Raw genomic sequence first — 21,991 nt, 5'->3', positions numbered from 1 at the left:
GAGAGGGCCTGGTCAGGCTTTTATTGCTTTTCTGGGCACGTTACATTGAGGATAGTCCTCATTTACTATGCACAGGTTCACTGTAGGTGATTACCTTTTAAGATAACAAAGGAAAGAATGTTGCTGATTACTTCAAAGAGAAGGATGTTGCAGACCAAGGGGAAAAGTGGTTGAACTGGTTACACTCATTCGTGGAAGGTTTAACGTACATTTTGGAAGTTACTTTAAAGATATGCAGTAAACGTTTGCTGCCTCAGTTCAGGATGAGGGGGTTTTAGCAAAAAGCAAGTCTCAAAGCGGCCTAGGCGTAGGCATGGGCCCTGTGGGCAGGACCTCACTTCCCACTGGCTTTTCCGAGTGGGAGCTGGGCCACATTCCCGTGCCATGCGGAACAGTTCCCTACAAGTTGTAACCGACAACTTAGGGTGAATTCACTGCCCAGCCCGGCTCTAACCCTTACACCACTAACTTACACGAGCTCCAGCCCCGTGGGATCAGTTAGCCAATTCTGTTCCTAGAGAGCTGTTCTGGAATTTGGTTAAACATTCTTTATATTGAACCAAAAAGCTGCTTTCATAACTCCTATACATTAACTGGCAAATGTGATAGATGGCTAGTTATTGAGTGCACAAGTAAATTAATGCAAAAATGCACTGACCGAAATCAAGCATGTTGGCTACAGGGGACAGTACTGAACGCTGCCTCCCCCGACGGAGACGTCAGTGTGGTCCTCCCAGTCAGTGCCCGCACGGCCTTCCACCACCCAGCCGGCCTCCCGCTCCCCTGGCTCCTGTTCACAGAGGCTTGCTCAGGGCTCTTTATCCAGACTCTTGTCTGGCCTGACGCTCCTGTGTAGTCCCCGGGCCTGGCGTGGCACTTCACAGTGACAGCAGTCTCCCTAAAATCTTCCTTCCTTGGGTTCTGTTTCCATGCCCCTCTCACCGCCCCACAGTCCGGATTTTTCCCGGCTCTGGCACTGCAATCTGTACTTTGATGGTGCTCTGGGTGTCAGCCCCCCAGGGCCAAGGCAGACCTACAGCCGCCCCCGAAACCCCTCATGTCCATGGTCATCTGTCATGATCACTTAGACCTGCTTACAGTAAGGCTGACTTCTTTGTAGCCCGTGTCAGGGGTGTGTGTGTGCGCGCAGCATCGTTTCACTGGAACCCAGAGTGCGTACCTCACTATGAGGAGCTGGCCACCGGCACCTCCACACAGCCGGCATTTGCATCTGAGTGGACTTTGGCGCAGAACGCTGGGGGCTGGACACAGCATCCTAGCTGCCTCCTGGTGTCTGAATCCAAGCCCCAGGTCCGCTCTGTTTACGCACCAGGTTCATTTTCCTGGTGATTCCCAGGAGAATCGCTTGGACAACACTTCTTCCATGTACATTTGTGGTAGCCCCTCAGACCACTGAACCAGAGGTTCTGGGAGAGAACCCGGGAATCTGGATGTTTCAAGAGCTCCCCAGGCTGAACCAAGTTTGGGAAGCAAACCAGCTTCTCCCAGACGTAAATCTCATAGGTGGGCCATAGATGGGCCAGCACCCCACATCATTAGGGTGGGTGGGTACTGTTATCCCCATTTGATCGCTGGAAGAAGTGAGGGCCTGGGGGACTATGTGATTGCCCAAGAGCTAAAATGGAGCCAGGACTCCACGCTGCCTCCCCCAGGGGCTTCTCCTCCATACCCACGGCACCACTCGCCTGTGTGCACATATGTACATGTGCACATGTGTGGTGAGGCGAGTGCTTGCCACACGAGGTTCTAGACCACACCTCTCGAACCAGGTTGAGCCCACAGGCCACACCCAGACACTGTCAGCCTGCAGCCACTTACAACCCCGTCCCCCCCACTCCCTGCCGTGTGCTGCCAGGGGCTTTGCACAGAGCTGTCACGGAGCTGTCAGGCAGTCACCTGGTCACATGTCAGCCCACACTGCACTCCAGACTCGGTGAAACAGCAAGGGCTGTGGAGCACACGCTTTGGTGAGACACGACCAGGCCCAGGTCTGACTGTCAGGTGGTCGGTGCATTTGCTTGCTCGGTGGCCATGCACAGCCCCGCGGGTGGGTGGCTCAGTACGGAAACCGAGTGATGGGCAGGGAGGCAGGATGGGGAGAGGAGGCAGGCGAGAGAGTGATGCCTGGTGCGGACGTTCTCAGTTCAAAGACATTATGGCCATAGAGTCACCGAGGCAGCACAGAGTATAACGGTGGCCACAGGGACCACAGTCTCCTCCGCGGGGTGGAGGCCCATTACTCCCCTCCAGCAGGAGCAGTTTCCGATGCCACAAGTCCCGGGAAGTGGTGGCCCACATGAAGTCTCAGGGGACTGGCTAGGGACCCTCCAGTGTCCTCTCAGTCAGGGGGACTCTGCTCTGAGCCTGGGCCACTCAAGGTTCCTCAGCCCTTGATTAGGTTGACCAGCCTGGGGCTCAGAGGGCAGGGGGCACCCAGGGAAGCAGGCACCCTTCCGGGCTCCAGAGTCACTAACCCACTTGGCAGGGCCCCTTCTTGCCAGCTCCTGGCTGCACATCATATTTTTCTGAGCACTTGGCATAGTGAAGACTTGGGTTCAGCCTGGACAACAGAGAAGATGAGCTGGCTGTCTAGAGAAGCATCTGGAAGGTTGCAGCATATGTTCTCTGCTTCTGGGCTTCGCAGGCCTTGTGTTGGGTCCATTTCACACAGGTCCGGATGAAGGTCTCCAGCAGGGTCACACACCAGTTCAGGGTGGGAATGGCGTCCAGCAGGACTCACTGACTCACCGATCAGATCCACATGGCTGCTTGCTTGGACTTCTGTCCCCAGGCCCAGCCTGCGGGGGTGGCATTCGCTGCTGTGCTTTGACCACCGCCACCGACATCACCCTTCAGCAGGCTGCTCCCCAGACCAGGGGTACTCGGCACTGACTGGGACTGTTCCTGGACTCAGGGTCCAGATCAACATTTGCTGCAGCGTCTCAGCTAGAACTTATTTGAAAAGAGGCTGTTGTGACTCCATGCACGGGCCTTCCCACAGTCAGAGTGAGGGGCTCGCCAGGCTGTGCAGAGTGCTGAGGCCCCTCAGGGCCCCGGGGGCAGAAGCTGCCCCAAGGGCAGACCTGGGACTCTGCTATCGCCATGACAGCAGGGCAGCTCCCTCCAAGTTCAAGCATAAATGCTCAGTGGGTGACCGTAGCCTCACAGCCCCCGTGGACTCAGCTGGAGTCTCCTTCCTCAGTGGGAGTGAAGGCGTATTCCTTGCGGGGTCCGTATCTGTAGGGTCCCCACTGCACGGGCCCTGTGCACATGCAAAACTCACAGTTCCCTTACATTCCTTTCTTACTATTAATATTTTCTTCTTATTGGAGTATTTTGATCAATGACTTCATTGTTCTTCAGCCGAAGACTTTAAGTAGTCTTTTATTCAAACAATTAAAATTAAATAAAAGTGTTCATTTCTATTTAAACATCTCAATTTCATGGAACATTAAAGGAAAATGGAGCCCTGGCTGGTGTGGCTCAGTGGACTGAGTGCCGGCCTGTGAACTAACAACAGGTGGCTGGTTTGATTGCCAGTCAGGGCACAAGCCTGGGTTGGGGGCCGGGCCCCGGTTTGGGGGCCCACGAGAGCAACCATTTCATGTGTCTCGTAGCATCAGTGTTTCTCTCTTTCTCCCTCCCTCCCCTTCTCTCTAAAAAAGAAACAAAAAAATATTTAAAAAATAAAACAAAATGAAAACTGAAGAGTATTTACTTTGAAAACACACGGCTTAGCCGAGACGCTGGACCCCGGGCCGGCTTTCCGCCAGCGCACAGGAGCCCCGCCTGAACGCCGCGCAGGCTCTGACAGCGGAGCGTGTGGGAACACGTCCCCGGGCTGGGCTCATCCCCTCCCGCCACGTGGTGTGGCCACTCGTGCTGCTTAATCAGAGCGTCAGATGATGTGGTGGATGCGGTCCTGCTTTTATTTTTACAAAGCATCTCCCAGCGAGGCCTGATCTGAGCTTCTGGGCTTCTCCTTGGCTCCCCTCCAGCAACCTGACTAATTTCCTGTGCTGGGGGCCCTCGGGCCACCGTCCTCATTACAGGCCTCATGCAAGAGCCTGGCGCTGCTCAGAGTGTTCACTGCGGGAGGGCCGCTTCCCAGGTGGCTTGGGTGCTGGGACAGAGGCCTGGACTAGGGGACTGAAGTTGAGGCTGAATTCCAGCGTTGCCCCTTGGTGGCACAGTGTGTTCGGTTGGTTAAAGCGGCCTCCGCCACATCTCTCCAATAAGCGTCGCTTTTGCCCCTTGTAACCAATAACCTCAGGAGTAACCATCCTGCTCTGACAACCTTTGGCCCAGTGGTTTTAGCATCCAGTGATGCTCTTTGCCTCTATCGATCACACATCAGAGTATGATTGATACTCTGCAAAACTCACAGCTGTCTTACCTTTTCATTTTAACTCAATGGCTTGACTGCTTTTCTGTTTATGTCTTTTATGCTAAGACAGAATGACAAATTCACTGCTTTCCAAATCTCATTGTATTACCGGTTGTATGGCATTCCATTCTATAAATCTGGTGATCTTTACTGGTGATCATTTAGGTCGTTTCATTTTTTTTCCATTAAAAACATTGATTTCACTGACGGTTCAGTCATTTCCTTCTTTGACTTTGTTCCTAGAAGTGACATTGCTGCTTTTGTTTAGTTATACCTGTGGTACATGTAGTCCGGGGGCCCTCCAGAAATATCACACTTTTACTGAATCACTCAGGATGCATTCAGCAAGAGAACAATAACCACAGCACAGATCGGCTTAAATAATAAAGGCATTTGTCAGAACTCCAGATGAAAAGTACAGTGAACTCTGTTGTTACTAGATTTTGTTTTTAGAAAGACACTGGTTGTAACCCAACAACAGATTTCACGTCTACAGCATGAAAAATATCGGCTTCAGACACTAGGGTTCCATCCCGGAGCTGGAGAGAGGTGGCTACCTGGACAAATTCTGACATTTGTTAGCACCTTGTCTACAAGGGGTAGCAGAGCACACCTGCCCCCAAGGCTTTCTTCCTTAGCTTCCAAGCCTTTGCCAATCTCTGAAGTGGGAGACCGGCCTGGGCTCCTAGTCTGGAACCACCACTTAGCAGCTGTGTGACTTTGATAAAGTTACTTGACGTCTCTGTGCCTCTGACTCCTCATCTCTAAAATGCAGATAATAATATCTATCTCATAGATTTGTTATGAGGATTCAATATAACGTGCTTGGCACGGTGAGGGCATTTCAAAAAGCAGCTGCCCTTTCACTTGCAGGTTTCTGTGGCTCTGTCGGGACAAGATCTGGGGTTGAACTCGCCACACCTGAGAGGGAAAGTCAATAGACACTTGCGATCTGCCGGCACAACTGTGTCCTGGGCTCCCAGATGCCACCCAGATTGTGGGACGTGGAGACAGAGCTCGGGGGAGACTGACAGGGGGCAGTGTGGCCAGAGACTTGGGGCCCAGAAAGGCCAGGAAGGAAGGCAACAAGGACTCTGCCTCCCAGGACTTCACGAATAGAAGATAAACAGTAACCTAAACGCCCTCAGCAGGGGGTGTGTCAGGACAGCCCCACTCCTCCTTGCAGTCTGCTTGTTCGTAGGTTCCAGCATCCCCCTCACCCCGTCCCTGGTCCCTGTCACTCTCCTGCAGGGTCCTCAGTCTGGCCTGAGCCGCTCCAACCTCGTTCGGCAGCTTCCCACTTGGCACAGGTGTGGGCACATTGCCTGACCCCCTGGGAGCGCTGAGTAGACGGTCATTGGCTGAATAAATCCATTCGCGACCACTCCAGAAGATGCTGGAGTAGGCAGAGTGTCATTCTCCTTTGACTTTGACATCCCCTCTGGGGTCCGTGGAGGTTTGTGTATGACACTGAACAGCGTCTCTTTGGTAGGAGGGGAGCCTAAGTCTCTGGGGAACATAGGAAGGGGCAGAGGATTAACAGGAGGAAGAGATGTGGGTGTTCTTGTGAAAGAATGGAGGCTGTGGTGGGGGAGTCTGGGACAAATGTGCGTGAACAGCAAAGGCCTGGAGACCTGCCAGGGTCAGGGCCAGAGTCAGGGTCAGCGCCAGTGCTAAGGCCACCTCCTTCTTCTCAAAGGTGACACTGACACTTCCAGTGACCTCAAAAAGTGTTTGGGGTTCGAGGGAGCCAGTTCTTCACCCTTCACTGTGAGAAAAAAATCAAATCTTAAGTCATCTCCACTCTGTGACCAAGACCCCTCTGTGTCTGCCCCTGGAATGACTAAGCCACCAGACAGATTTTTCTCCAATGACACGTGCCGCCTGACTTTGACCTCTACTAAGCAGACTTTGGGCCTGGGCCTGGAGAGGAGACTATCTCTGCCTTTCAAAACTGGGTCGAAAGGGCAGCGTCTGTGAAGGTCACGGCCCGTTCCCTCCCAGGACGCCTGACCCTCCAGCTCATGCTCATCTCTTCCCTAGGGAACCTGCTTCCGGCTCACGGTGAGGAGCTCGCCAGGACCTGTCTCCTTAAAAGGGCCCCTCAGGGCCCTCCCACGCATCGTGCAGCTCCTCGAGTGGTTTTACAGTTACTCAAGGTCACAGAAACAGACGGTGCTAAATTAGGCAGCAAACCAGAAAAAAAGCAAGGACCCAGCGTTCAGGGCCCCGATGCCTCTATTTTCAAGCAGATGCTGTCTGAGGTCTTTTCAGATTCTGACATCCCGTAATTATGATCCTAACAAATATTTATCTAGATAACAGCACATAAATCACCTGGTGACTTCCCTTGTTATTTACAAACTGGAAAGGTCAGAGGTAACTGTGTTGAAATGGAAATGGTTCCAGTTGTTGAAATAGAATTACTGAAACTGTTTGAGTGCTAATTGATCAGAGGTTGATGTACTCGGCCTCTTCCCGACCCAAATCCTGGCCTTTCTCTCAGCTCCGATAAAAAGGAACACCACATGAAATCACTCCTCTGCTTACAACCTGTCAGTGGCTCCCCTCACCCCCCAGATACAACCCAACCCTTTTACCACAGTAAGAAAGCTCATACTCCTGCTGGACTCTCAGCCTTATCTCTTAGCCTCCTTCTCTGCTGCCCCCGCCTCGGCCTGAGGCTGGCTGCACCTGCGCAGCTAGGCCTCTCTGCACCTCGGTGGGGCCAAGGCACCCCACATCTTAGAGCCCCTCCCCACCCTCGCCTCTCCACCCTCACCCGCCTGAGCGATTCCCCAGGCTTTTGACTCAGCCAAGATGTCATTTCCTCCCAGCAGCCGTCCCCCTGCACACCCCCGTGTGGCTGCCCCTCGGCGAGCCCCCGCAGAGCAGTGCCGCGGGCTGCAGGCTGTGATGAGGCCCGTGCATTTGCCTGTCTCCCTTTCTGGCTGTGCAGCCGTGAACGCAAACACTGGGCTCCCTCCGCACTCCGTCCCCAACACCCCGCCTTGGGGTCTGGCACACAGTAGATGCGTGATAAGTGTTTCTGATCCAATGCCAATCTTGCCCACATGATTTTAGACATTTTTGCTATTTAGCATCGAGTTTCTATTCTCTCCACATACTCTCTGCCACCACGGAGTGACTCACATTCGCTCCCACCCAAGCTGCCCGCCTCCGGCAGCCAGAGGGCAGTCCCCTCCCAGCCCCTAGCGCATGCCCAACAGTCTCAACCCTGCTGTAGGGACTTGAGCGTCACGCGGAGGAATTGGCTTTCGGTCACGGAAGGGTGAGTCAGTGGAAGTTCGTTTGGGACCAGGGAGTGTGCAATTACAGCTCGAGGCCAAGAGGAACATTTCCACGAGGCGCAGGGTGCTCTGGCAGCAAGAAAAACACGAGTGAGGGAGGTCGGTTAGGGAACCATGAGAGTAACCAAAGCAGGTGGTTGGGGAGGAACCGAGAGGCAGGACACGGCCGTGCATCAGACAAAAGTGTGAAAGAGAGAGGCTCCAAGTGGACGTTCAATTCCTGGGTCTAGACACCCGGGAAGCAGGTGATACCGGCAACAGCAGCCAGAATCATTAGAGAGGTCGTGTGAAGTGTTGTGCTTGGGTTTGCTTTGTTTTTGTTTTTGAGGAGGGAGTGCATTGGATCCGTTAACAGAATGTCCATGCTGGAAATTGCAATTATTGCCCTGGCCAGTGTGGCTCAGTTCATTGAATGTTGTCCCATAAATCAAAAGGTCACAAGTTCGATTCCCAGTTAGGGCACATGCCTAGGTTGTGGGTTCAGTCTTGGTCAGGGTGCATATAAAAGACAACTAATCAATGTTTCTGTCTCTTGTCAATGTTTCTCTTCCTCTCTGTCTCCCTTCTTTACCCTCTCTAAAATAAATAGAGCATGTCCTTGGGTGCAGATTAAAATAATAATAAATTTAAAAAATACTTTAAAAGTGCAATTATTCAATTAAGAATTACAGATAACATGTTTTCTGTGACTTCCGTGTGCCAATGACTTTACAAAGTTTACGTCTTCGATGTTGCTGCAACACTGTGTGTGAGGCAGGCTATGTTCCTCTCCCCATGTTACAGACGAGGAAACCGAGGCTTTACTCATGTGTCCGCCTTTACACAGCTGTTCCTGAGTGCACAGGTCGGGGTGGGCCTGGGCTCTGGGACCCAGCAGCTTTAGCTGGTGGGAGCTGAGGCTGGAGAGGGCTCAGTGCTCTCTGGAGACTCTGGGTGCTGATCAAACACTGTGTTGGAAGAGGTGATCAAGGCAATGTGTGGAGGAAAGAGCTGGCATCTAAGGATGGACAGGGAAGGCCAGCGGTGAGCAGGCAAAGGGAAGGTGGGAAGCCAGAGGTGAGACTGCGCAGGAGCAGCCGAGAAGGGGAGTGGAAGAGTAAAGCATCACCGAGTAAGGCGGCAACACCTTCTAGAAGAGAATGATGATAGAGTCGAGTGCCATTTAGAGTAGCCAAGAGAGGGAAGTACTTTTAGGGCCTTGGGACTGTGTATTATTTGTTGATGGGTCAGGTTAATAATCAATATGTTTTCTGAGTGTTCCTGGGCCTCTGCAGGGCACAAAGCAAAGAAACGCTGAGAAAGCCATTTGGTAATGTCAGTGGCTTTCACAGAACTGCACCCGGGACAACACAGTGGGGGAGGAGTGTGTGCTGTGGTTTCCCACGCATGCGAAGCTATGACAGGTCAGGTATTACCGTGAAGGTTGCCTGAAAGCCACAAGTGATCACTACAGCATTGCTCAAGCCTCCTAATCGCTCTAGGCAAACACAGTGGCATTTAATTTGAACACATAGTCTGAGACAGCCTCATCTCCTGTGCTGGGGCCCCTGGGATCATTTACCAAAGGTCCAGATCGCATTTCCAGCTCCCACTTCAGGCTCCAGCACCAGATAACATGGGGAATGGTTGTTTCTGGAATCGGCCAGAATCATTTTTCATTTGAACTGTTCAAATAATACTTTATGATGTGTATTCAAAGAATTTATAAACTAAAATTATTCTCTTTGCCTTTGCCTGTTGTTAATTAGTTTTTCAGCTTGATCTACAGAGTGTCTGAAACTCGGGAAGTTTAAGATGATCTCTGCTAAGCCTGGTCCCTTTGGAAGGGGCCAGGGCTCTTTCCTTTTCTGTGGTTAAATAATAAATGAACTGGCATCCCAGTTGCTGACACTGAACTCCCGGGCTTAGTGACCTCACAGTGCATATGCCGGGGAGGGGGGACAGGACAGACTGGTAGTCTCGAGAAACTGTAAGATGTCAACACTAGAGGAACATCAAAACCATCAGCTTGGGCCGTCTCCACATGAGCAAAATGAGCCCCGGAAGTGTGAAGTGGTTTGCTCAGGCCTCAGAGCTAGTTAGTCCCAGTACTAGGGCTGCAGCCTGGGCCTCTTAACGGTAATCTGTTCTCTTTCCACTCTACTGTTCAGAAAACAGCTCATTGATGCACAGATTTCATCCTCTATCTAGCATTCCAGCGTTTTAGGATCTAACACCACCTACTGTCTCCATAAGTACATGCTGTGCCTTTGGCAAGCGAGAAGGGAAGGTGATGGGCACACAGGCTCTTCAGAACAGCCCGAGCTCACGCCCGAGTCCTTTCTCACGTGGCAACGTGAGCTTCAGGAAAAGACCACCTGGGTGTTGGGGTACCAGTCTTGTTTTCTGGGTTACTTCCCTAGTTTTAGTGAAATGTAGTTGACATCACCCTTGGTTTTCATCCTTGCTTCATCCTAGCTAATTTGGCACTGAACAAGTTGTTACTTAAAATCTGCTTCTTATTGCTGCTCTAACAAATCACCACAAACCTAGTGGCTTAAAGCAACACAGATTTATTCTACTGCTGCCCTAATAAGTCAAAAGGAGTCTACGGGTCAAAACCGAATGTCGGCAGGGCGGGTTTCTGCTGGAGGCTCTGAGGGAGAATCTGTTTCCGCGCCCCCTCCGGCTTCTGGGGGCACCCGTGTGCCTTGGCTTGCAGCCCCTTCCTCCCATCGCCCCGACCTCTTGCTTACATGTGTTTACGTTGGGCCCCCCCAAAATGAAGATAATCACCTCATCTCAAGACTTCTTCCACCTTAATCACACTGGCAAAGACCCTCAGACATATAAGTGAACATGGTCTGGGATGAGGGTGTGAGCATCTTCGGGGCCAGTGTTCTGTGCTCCACGAACTTTGGGAGGCTCAGAGATAATTCCGGAGATAGTGATTTCCATTGGCTGGCACTTAGACATCACTTCATATACTACAAGTTCCCTGGCACCCCTAAACAGGGTTAGGGTCTCCTCCTATGTATTTCCATAGCCCTCTGGGCTCACCTCTTTCCCCATATAATACTGGATTATAATTACTTGGCCATCATTATACCTTCTACGTTAGACTATATAGCTCTGGAGAGCAGGAATGGTACCCAGTATATTTTTTGTATCTCCTCTCTCCAGCACAGTGTCTGGCATGGGGTAGTTGCTCAGTAAATATTCATGGTCATGAGGATTAAGTGACATCATAGAAAGTGCCTGATGGCACCTGGCTCAAATAGGTGTTCAGTAAGTGATGGATGCTTTCGTTAAGGTCCATTGTACCTAAGGAAGTAGGAGATCATCTGTGGGTGACAAGTAAAGTGTCTCCCTCCTAACAGGAAAATGCAGTATCACATGTCTTCTAGGTTAGGGTCAAATACCCTTTGGGGCAATTAGAGGCGATGTCATGGTTCACCTTTAGTTTTTATTATAACCTGTCTGGCCCAGAATTGAGCACACATTTGCTGAAGAAAGTGGGCTAGCTGCCTTTCAGAGGCCAAGGAAGACAGGGGCAGGTAAGAAGGAAGGAACTCGCCACCCCTATTTCTTCACCCCAACCGGACAGGACAGATGTGCTACTTGGGCCTGTCTTCACCATTTCAAGTGCTGGGAATGCTGTCTTCAGTCCCTGCTCCTCTCCATGGGCCCGGACTGCCCTTTTCTGCTGTTTGCCAGACACAGTGGAGGGACCAGCAGGTGGCAGCAGCCAAGGAGTTCTGGGCGCCCCGTGGCTCTGCGGTTACTGTGTTCTTGGACTTGCTGTCTGGCCTTATGCAAGTCACTCCTCATTCCATTCTACATCTATAACATGCACAACTCACCTCCCAGATGCCAAGAAAGCCTAAGAGTTTGTTCGTGTTCCTGTCATGAAAGGGGAGAAGTTAAATTACAAAGCACTTATTACCTATCAGACTATTATTAGGCCAAAGCTGAAGTCAAAGCCAAAGCAAGCTTTGGTTTCATCTCAAAGCATGGAGCAGAGGATCCAGTGCCAGAACTTCTAAAGGTGCGAGCTGTTTGAAGTGAGCCTGCCCTACTGCTACTTGGATTCAGGTTCAGACATGTCCCACTGCAGGGACTCTGGTCCCCCCCAAGCACATGCAGTAGGACTTGAACCAGCAACCCTGACATCCAGCCAGGCAGTAATGTGGACTGAGGGCACCCCGGCCAGAGTCTGATTGGCATACCAACAGTGTTTGCTGACAAAAATAGGTCCTGTGGTCTGCACAAGGAATCATAAATGATTTATTACTTCATTTCTATGAAAAGTATAACAAAGAAATAATTATTAAACCAAACTCAGTTTCACATGCAACAAGATACTCTTTTAAAGAAGAAAAAATTGTGACCATCATGAAAAAAATCAGATCACCATGACCTCCTTGAAAACCACTCTGTTTTGTGTTTAAATCTTTGTCTTTTAAATACCCTTAAAATAGTCAGTACTCGACAATTTTTGACTCACTGTTACTGATTCAAGCAAACACTGGTTCTATTGTCTGATGCAGGGGTAAAGGGGGACTAGAGGACACAAGCTTTGCCACATGTGGCAGGAGGAAGTAAACAGATTTAAAAGGGGACTCTGCTCAAGTGAAAACAAATTTGCACTGACACGGAGTTTGTTCATCTGGGCATTCATGCGCGTACTCTTTCCTTTTCATCATTCAGCACTCAGACTTTCTCCAGTCCAAGGTGGTGGTGGAGTAGGTGGGAGTTCCATTCACCTCCTCCCAGAACCAAACTGGAATTACAACGAAATACAGAACAATTATCCAAATAACCAAGTGAAGACTAGCTGAAAAGAACACTTATAACCAAGGATTTACAGAAGAAGCCACGTTGAGACTGGTAGGAAAGGCAAAGACCCAAAAATTTCTGGCCCTGCTCCCATGGGTGGAGGCTGAGATTCCAGAGGGATAGCTCAGCTGGAAAGGTTACCCTGGAGGACTTTGGGGTCTCAACCCTACACCAGCCCCACAGTGGGCTCCCCAGCCCACAGAACAGGAGCCTGAAGAGGCACCCATATAACATCTGGCTGTGAAAATCAGCAAGGATGCTGCTCACCAGGGAGAGATGGGAGTCTGCTAGACACAGGCCCTCTCTTAAAGGGCCAATGCACAAAATCTCATCTGCAGCTACTCACCCTGGGCTCCAGCAGAGGGAGGGTGGAGAAGACTACAGTCTTGTGAGCAGAGGCTAGGGTTTGGAGAAAGCTGGAGGGAGACAGCCACCAGAGTACCTACACCGAGTCCTCCTCCCACACCACAGGTACCATCTTTCCTGGGTGAAGCACTCCCCTGCCTGTGGCATCAGCCTGAGGAAAAGCAATAGCCCCACCCTCTGGACTCCCTTTGGCCCCACCCTGCAGAGTTCAGACCCCACTGAGGAGTCACCTGCGTTGGCCAGGTGTAGAGATTGGGGCAGACTCAGGAGGAGTTGCTGACTGAGTTGTATGGCTTTGGGGTGGGGGGGTCATTCCCCTCACTCTGCCATGAACCTGATCAGTGTCTCTCCCCACCATCTGGGTTCCCCCTGGCCCCACCTTACCACCCTTGAGCTTCCCAGGGGATCTGGTCAGAATCTGGGACAGACTGAGTTCTGTGGCTCTGGGGCAGGGGAGAATCCTCCCACCTTCTCCCAACTGTGACAGCCCCCTCTTGGGAGAGATACTAGCCCCACCCTCCTGACTCCTGGTGGCCCCGCCCTAATGAGCTCAGTCTCCTTGAAGAATCTGGGACAGACTTGCTTGTGTGGCTCTAGGACAAAGGCCATTTTTCCCTTGCACATTTATGTGGTGCAGAACCTTCTGTTCACATAGCCAAATCTTGGTCCGTTTGGGCCTGATAAACTCTGCTGGCCTCGGCCCAACAGCTCCCTAGGACCCCACTCTACCACAGAGGCCCGTAGGCACCTGGCGAGTGGCAGCCACCCTTGGTATACCCTGGGACTTTTGCAGAGTGGCCTCAGACACAAGTTTGAACTGTATCACTCTGGAGAACACCACTCGCCCTTACCTAGCAACTCATTGAGAACCTAGCTCATGTAGCGTAAGTACTGCCAGAGTCTCTTTCAGTGACTCAGCTCAACAGGCAGCTCAGAGGCAGGGCCAGGTAGAGGTGGATCTCTGGGTGCTTTGGGCTTTTTGCTAACCTGCCTCTGGGCTCGGTGCTGGTGGAAGATGGCCTTGGAGCACAGCGTGGTCCTTCCCGAGCACACCCAGGCCCAGGAGAAGCAGCCACAAACTGTGGATTGATCTGTAGCTCCAAACAGGTTCCCCAGGGACAGGCACGGGCCGTGTCTGACATTGACCTACACCCGAGTCCCTGCAGAGAGGCTCCAGAACCAACATACCCAGTGGTCAGGTTCAGACAACAACAAAGCAGATCCAATTAGTTTCACAAGTGGCATCTCCAAAATAAGATCTCAGCAGGCACCAGACCCTGCTGAGGCAAATTCCACTTCATGTGGCCAGGAGTTCATCACCACCAAACCAGTGTTACAAGAAATGTCAAAGGGTCTTCTTTAAGAATAAGAAAAAACCCCCAACAAAACAGAGGACCAGAGTTACAAAGAATAAAATGTCAATAAATAGTACCTGTCAATAATTACTTTAAATGTGAATGGCTTCAATGCACCAATCGAAAAATAAAGGGTAGCAGAATAGCTAAGAAAATAAGTCCCATATATATGCTGACTTCAGGAGACCCAGCTCAGAACTAAAATACACACAGACTAGAAGTAAAGGGATGGGAAAAGCTATATCATGAAAATGAAAATGAAAACTAAAAGCTGGGGTAGCAATATTCCTATCAGACAAAATAGACTTCAAAAAAAGGCCATAACAAGAGACAAAGAAGGACATCACATAATGCTTAAGTGATCAATCCAACAAGAGGCTATAACCCTTGTAAGCATTTGTGCACTCAACACAGGAACAGCTAAACTTATAAAGCAAATCTTGATGGACAAAAGGGAGAGATCAACAGTAATATTGTCATAGCAGGGGATTTTAATAAGAAAAATTCCAAATAAACAATCTAACATTACGCTTAAGGAAACTAGAAAAAGAACAACAAACAAAGACCAAAGGGAGTAGAAGAAGGGGAATAATAAAGATCAGAGCAGAAATAAATGATATAGAGTCTAAAAAAATACTATGAATGGTCAGTGAAACCAAGAGCAGTTTCTTCGAAAAAATTAACAAGATTGACAAACCTCTAACCAGTCTCATCAAGAAAAAAGGAGAGAGGACCCAAATAAATAAAATCATAAATGTTAGAGGGGAAGTAACAATTGACACCCCAAAATACAAAGGGTTGTAAGAAAATACTATGAACATATGCCAAAAAATTGACACCCCAAAATACAAAGGGTTGTAAGAAAATACTATGAACATATGCCAAAAAAATTGACAACCTGCGGAAAATGGGTAAATTCTTAGAAATATATAATATCCCAAAACTAAACCAGGAAGAATCAGAAAATCTGAATACATCTATTACAACTAATAAAATTGAAGCAGTAAACACAAAACTACTAACAAACAAAAACCCTAAACCAGATGGCTTCATGAGTGAATTTTACCAAACATTCAAAGAACTAACACCCATCTTTCTCAACCTATTCCAAAAAATTCAAGAGAAGAGAAGATTCCTAAGTTCATTTTATGAGGTCAGCATTATCCTAATCCAAAACCAGGTAAGGACAATACAAAGAAAGAAAATTACACACCAATATCCCTGATGAACACAAAAGCTAAATTCGTCAACAAAATATTAGCAAGCTGGATCCTGCATACATTAAAAAGATCATACACCATGATTGAGTGGGCTTTATTCCAGGGATGCAAAGTTGATACAATATCTGCAAATCAATAAACATGATACACCACTTGAACAAAATGAAGATAAAAACCATATGATGATATCAATAGATAAAAAAAGCATTTGATAAAATCCATAATTCATTCATGATAAAAACTCTCAGCAAAGGCCATATCATACTCAATGGGGAGAAACTAAAAGCACTTCTTTAAGATCAGGAACAAGATTGGGATATCCTCTTTTACCACTCTTATTCAATATAGTACTAGAAGTCCTAGCCTCAGCAATCAGACAGGAAGAAGAAATAAAAAGCATCCAAATTGAAAAGGAAGAAGTAAAACCATCATTATTTGCAGAGGCCATGAGGCTATATGTAGAGAGCCTTAAAGATTCCACCAAAAATCTACTGATAAACAAATTCAGTAAAGTAGCAGGATATAAAATAAACATCCAGAAATCAGTTGCATTTTTATACACCAATAATGAACTTTCAGAAGTGGAAACGAAGAAAACAATCCCATATATTACAATTGCAACAATAAAAAATAATAAGTTACCTAGGAGTAAATTTTACCAAGGATGTAAAGACCTATCCTCAGAAAATTATAACACACTGAAGAAAGAAATTGAAGAAGTTACAAATAAATGGAAGTGCATACCATGTTCATGGATAGGAAGACTTAAATCATTAAAATGTCCATACTACTCAAAGCAACCTATAGATTTAACACAATTCCTATCATGATGCCAATGGCATATTTCTCAGACTAGAACAAATATTCCAAAAATTTATATCAAACCACAAAAGACCTTGAATAGCCACAGTAATCTTGAGAAAGAATAAAATTGGAGGAATCATGTTACTTTAATATCAAACTATATTACAAGGTTATACTAATCAAAACAGCAGGGCACTGGCATAAAAACAGACATATAGATCAGTGGAACAGAATAGAAAGCCCAGCCCTGAACAATGTGGCTCAGTTTGTTGGGCATCATCCTATAAACCAGAAGGTTGCTGGTTTAACACGTGGTCAGGGTACATGCCTGGGTTGCAGGTCCCTAGTTGGGGCAAATGTGAGAGGCAACTAATTGATGTTTCTCTCACATCTATGTTTCTCTCTCTCTCCCCTTCTCTCCATAAATAAATAACATCTTTACAAAAATAGAGAAGCCAAAAGTAAACCCATGCCTTTATAGTCAATTAATATTTAATAAAGGAGGCAAGAACATACAATGGGGTATAAAGACAACATATTCAATAAATGGTGTTGGGAAAGTTGGACAGATACATCTAAAAAATTAAACTAAACCACCTTTTTACACCATATACAAGAATAAACTCAAAATGTATTAAAGACTTACGTGTAAGACTTGAAACCATAAAAATTCTAGAAGAAAACATGAGAAGTAAAATCTTGGACATTTCTCATAGCAATATTTTTTCTGATATAGCTCCTTGGGCAAGAGAAACAAAAGAAAAATTTAAAAAATGGGACTACGCCAAACTAAAAATTTTTTGCACAGTAAAGGAAAGCATCCACAAAATGAAAAGACAACCCACTGAGTGGGAGAACGTATTTGCCCATGATACATCTGATGTGGAATCAATATCCAAAATTTATAAAGAACTTATAAAACTCAACACCAAAAACCAAACAGTCCAGTTAAAAAAAGGGGTGGGGGACCAAATAGATATTTCTCCAAAGAGGACATGCAGGTGGCCAATAGATGTATGAAAAGACGTTCAACGCCACTAATCATCAGAGAAATGCAGATTAAAACCACAATGAGGTATCACCTCACACCTGTCAGAATAGTTATCATCAGTAAGTCAAAGGACAAATGCTGACGGGGACGTGAAGAAGAGGGGACCCTCATGCCCTGCTGGTGGGGATGCAGACTGGTGCAGCCACTGTGGAAAGCAGTATGGAGTTACCTCAGAGAATTAAAAATAGAACTGCCTTATGACCCAGCAATTCCACTTCTGGGAATTTATCCAAAGAAACCCAAAACATTAACTTGAAAGAATATATACACACCTATGTTCACTGCAGTGATATTTACAACAGCCAAGATTTGGAAGCAGCCCAAGTGCCCATCAGGAGGTGAGTGGATAAAGAAGCTGTGGTCCATTTACACAGTGGGATTCCACTGTCACAACAAAGAAGGAAATCTTACCTTTGCAACAACATGCATGGACCTGGAGAGCATTCTGTTAAGTGGAATGAGCCAATCAGATAAAGGAAATACCATGTGATTTCACTTATCTGTGAAAGCTAATGAACGAAATAAACAAAATAGAAACAGACTCAGATACAGAGAACAGACTGACAGCTGCCCGAGGGGAGGGCGTTGGGGAGGCTGGGTGAGAAGATGAGGGGATTAAGCAAAAAAAAAAAAAAAAAAAGCAAACAACACACTCGCAGACACGGACAACAATACGGTGATTACTAGAGGGAAAGCGGGTTGGAGGAGGTAGAAGAGGGTGAAGGACGGCTAAATGGTGACAGAAGGAGTCTTGGTTTGGGGTGGTAAACACACAATGCAAGATACAGATGATGTGTTATAATATTGGACACCTGAAAGCTGTATAGCTTTATTAACAATTTATTAAAAATTTAATAAAAGGAACTCTGAGAGAATAATTTCTGGTGTTTAAGCCACCCAGTTCGTGGTTTTTGCTACAGCTGTCCTGGCAAACTAGTGCGACAGGAATCCACCAAAATTCAGAGACCCAGGAGGAGCAGACGGAGAGCGGCAGGAAATCCAGGGGAGCCAGTGGGCCCAAGCCAAGGAGCCCACGCTGAGTCGGGAGCGGTCTCTATGCCTGGTCAGAGCCAGTGAGCACAGACAGATGACTGCTTTGTATGGCAGCAGCATTTCTGCCGACCATGGAAGAGCATTTTCCAGAAAGAAAGGGGCCAGCGCCAACTAGACTAGGCTGGAAAAAGCAAGGGAGAAGAGGGTGCACAGATTCCGGGGAGGGGCAGCGGAGCAGTGCAGAAGCAGCCGGAGGGGATTTAGGACCCAGGGGTTTTTGTAAAGAAACAATTTGTATGCTGATGAAATGGACAGAAGGAGAAACTGATGGTGCTGGAGCCTGGAAGGTGAGGGGGGAAGTGGCTTAGACAACTAGTGCCACTCAGAAGGAGATGGCACTCATTCCAGGGACAAGGAGAAAGGTTGAGAGCGAGGGACAGAGAGGCTGACATTAAATTTCGTTTAGATTCTTGGGCTCTCAGTGATTGAACAGAATTTAAATAAAGGAGATTTTAAAAAAACCCTTATGACTAAATGATTCAATGTAGAGTCCAGGCTAGAAAAAAGTATGCACCAGGGTGGGAGAGGGCGGGAGGATCCGCAGGGGTGAGGAGAGGAGGGTAGCTTGCGGTGGTGAATCAGACATTGCAGGGGAGCGGGGAGAATACTGCCTTCCAAACTGGGCTGGGCAGTGGCACTGGGACGTTGAGAGCAGGAGGGGTGGGGGCCGGAGGCGGGGCCGGCTGACACTCCGCACCATTCAGGAGCTGTCCCTGCTGCTGCCCACTGAGCAGCTCAGCTGATGGCAGAGGTCAAGGCGATGATACATTTAGAAAACATGTGGCAGTTCAGTCACTGTACTTAATTTGAAGGCGGTAAATAGATACCCTTTACCTTTATCCTCCCACGTCCCTAGGGCTGATTGAAGCCCTGGCCCAGGAGGAGGGGATTCTGGGCGTTCAGGAGCAGTATGACATCATTGCCTAGTAGCCATGGACCTTTGGCCAATTATATCATCATCCACATCCTCGTTGTCAATTTGAATTCTTGCTGGGTGCCAGGCACTGAGCTGAGGACGCAAGTCCACTATCTTACTTAACCCTTATGTAGGACGAGGAGGTGTGGGCAAGCGGCGGCCACGTCTTACTCAAAAGGAATCTGGGGCTACGGGTGAATGGATGCCATGAACTGTGATGCAGGATCTACTTGCGCCAGCTGGTTAAGCCGCCTGGGGTGACGGAGGCAGCCCTTGAAGCTGCGTGTTCTCACCTTCTCTGAGCCCCAGTTTGTCATGGGAGTGGGACTAAAAGCACCTCCCACACAGGAGTGTTTCCGGGTTACAGGAACGGGAGTAGAGTGGGCATTCTACAAAGTCAGCTGTGGCTGTAATGCTGGAAATTGTTGACAATTAATGAAGGGCCTCGGAGGGAGAGTGTGTGTCTGAGAGTTTGTATGTGCATGGGAGAGGGAGAGAAAATGCAATGATGACCACAGAGCTGTAAGTTAGATCTGCTGAAATTTTGAGTGATGGTCAAAGACATGTTGTGTGAGGAGCTTCTCCTGAATGTCTCCAGTCCTGTGACATGCAGTTGTTCTTCATGAGGTTTTCACTTTCGGGGCTCGGACCGGGATGAGGTGACTGAGGCACTAGCCTCCTGTGTAACATTTAAAGGTACCCCCCAAAACTCAATTATCGAGGTAAACTGTGTATATTTAAATTATATATACAAAAAGCACCTGGGAATGTGTGCATTCTATAAAAGCATGTGTTTGTCCCACAACATTTTAAGATGGAATTCTGGTATTTTAGCTTATGGGTAAAATAAATGATTTCACCTATTTTGCCTCACTCGGAGACTTCATTGGAAATAGTATCTAGATTTCTATTGCTCTCCTCTTCTGCCCAAAGAGGAGTTAGAAGTGCCATGTTCGTTTTCTTAAGTGGGCTGTCACTCGCCTGTCAGTTGCAGACGTGCACCCTGACGATCCGACTGTTCCCTGTCCGTGTGCTGGGAAATGACTCCACACGAGTCTAGTTAGCACCCAGCACTGCAGCCACAGTTCTTTTTTGTGTGTGATGGGGACGTTTAAGATCTACTCTCTCAGCAACTTTCCAACCTACAACAGCATCACTGGCCGCAGTCGCCGAGCAGGCGTCACCTCCCAGGACCCCCACCTGGCTCTCTGCCACTTGCCAGCTCTCCAGACGTTCTCGTCACCGTGGGCGGAGTTGCATCCTAAGTGTATCACCCAGGTGCTTAACTCTGCTCTCTCTCTGCAGCCTCGGCCAACACAGCCCGCACTTAACCAGCACGCGAGTCCTACAAGTTCTGGCTCTTAAGCATTCTTGAAACAGTCCTAAACTCTGTCTCTTTCTCATCTCTCCCCAGGTAAGAGACTCATGATATCTCACTGGTCTCCCTGCCACCAAATGTGTCCTCAAATCTGCCCTTCCTTGCCTGCCCCCCATTACAACTTTCAGTGACCTCTTCTGCCTAAATGCCCAAATGTCGACCCCTGACTCCCAAGCCCTCTCTGCTCTGGCCCTAGACTGTCTCCAACTTACGTTTCTGACAAGCAGTTTGCTTTCTAGAAACACTAAACTGCTGTTTTCCTGACCAACAGCATGTCACTGTTCAGTTCCATATCTGGGCACATGCAGTTCTCTGGGCTTGTCCTGCCTTCCTCCCCCCTTCTCTGGCTCAGATCCCAAGACACGTCCCCCAGGAAGCCCGCCCGGATCTTCCTCTCTCCCAGACTGGCTTAGATATCTTCCCCAGTGAGACTGTCTTCTGTGTAGCAAGTCACTGCACTGGCTACACAATATTATAATCCTGCACTTCCCTCCCTAGATATGCTGTAGTTTATTTATCTTCATGTTCTTAATGTTTAACACAGCCCACTTGGTATTCACGTAATAAATAAACCCTGAATTAATCAGTATTTGTTGAAACCCTCCCACCCTGGAGACAGAGTGCTACTAGAAGGAATGAGATTAGTGTCATAAGGTGGAGGGAGGCACTTCAAACACCGGACAAAATCACAGATTTTGTTCAAAAGTGCAGTACAGAATTGCAGATGTCTCATTTCAGAGCTGCAGAAGGTGGAATGGAACTGGGAACACAGGGGTGGGGGCGGGGAAAGGTCAGAAATGGCCTGGAGGGGCTCAGATCAGAAAGACAGCTGCCCAGAGGGCCAGGTCACCAAGACTGGACAGCCTCCTTGACATGTCACAGTGCTAAGGGTTTACAAGCCGCCAGACCCGAGGAAAAGTGACATGGTCCTTCACTCATTCTACCAATGTTTACTGAGCATCTGCTAAGGAAGAAGTTCAGGCGATAAAGCAGTAAACCCAGAGGTTCATTGCTCCATTCTCACTGAGCTTACCGGGAGATGGGGAGACAGAAAATACCAAAGTGAACAAAGAAATGTGTCATTATGTGTAGTAATAAGCACTGTGAAGGGACTAGGCAGGATGCTATGGAGGAAAATAGAAGTGGGGCCGGGAAGGGCTCCTAAGGATGTGGTTTTTAAGCTCGAGTTGGCAAGGACAGGAAGGAGTGGAGGAGGAGCCGGCCAGGCTGTGCCCGGGGCCCATCCGGTGCAGTCAGGGGAAGGTGGACAGGGAGAGCAGGCACGCAGCATCAGCTGGCAGAGGCGGGGCA

Source organism: Artibeus jamaicensis, unplaced genomic scaffold (assembly GCF_021234435.1).
Source record: "Artibeus jamaicensis isolate MK-2021 breed Jamaican fruit bat unplaced genomic scaffold, CSHL_Jam_final contig_473, whole genome shotgun sequence".
Classification (NCBI taxonomy): Eukaryota; Metazoa; Chordata; class Mammalia; order Chiroptera; family Phyllostomidae; genus Artibeus; species Artibeus jamaicensis.
Note: the sequence above shows the minus strand (reverse complement) of the source record.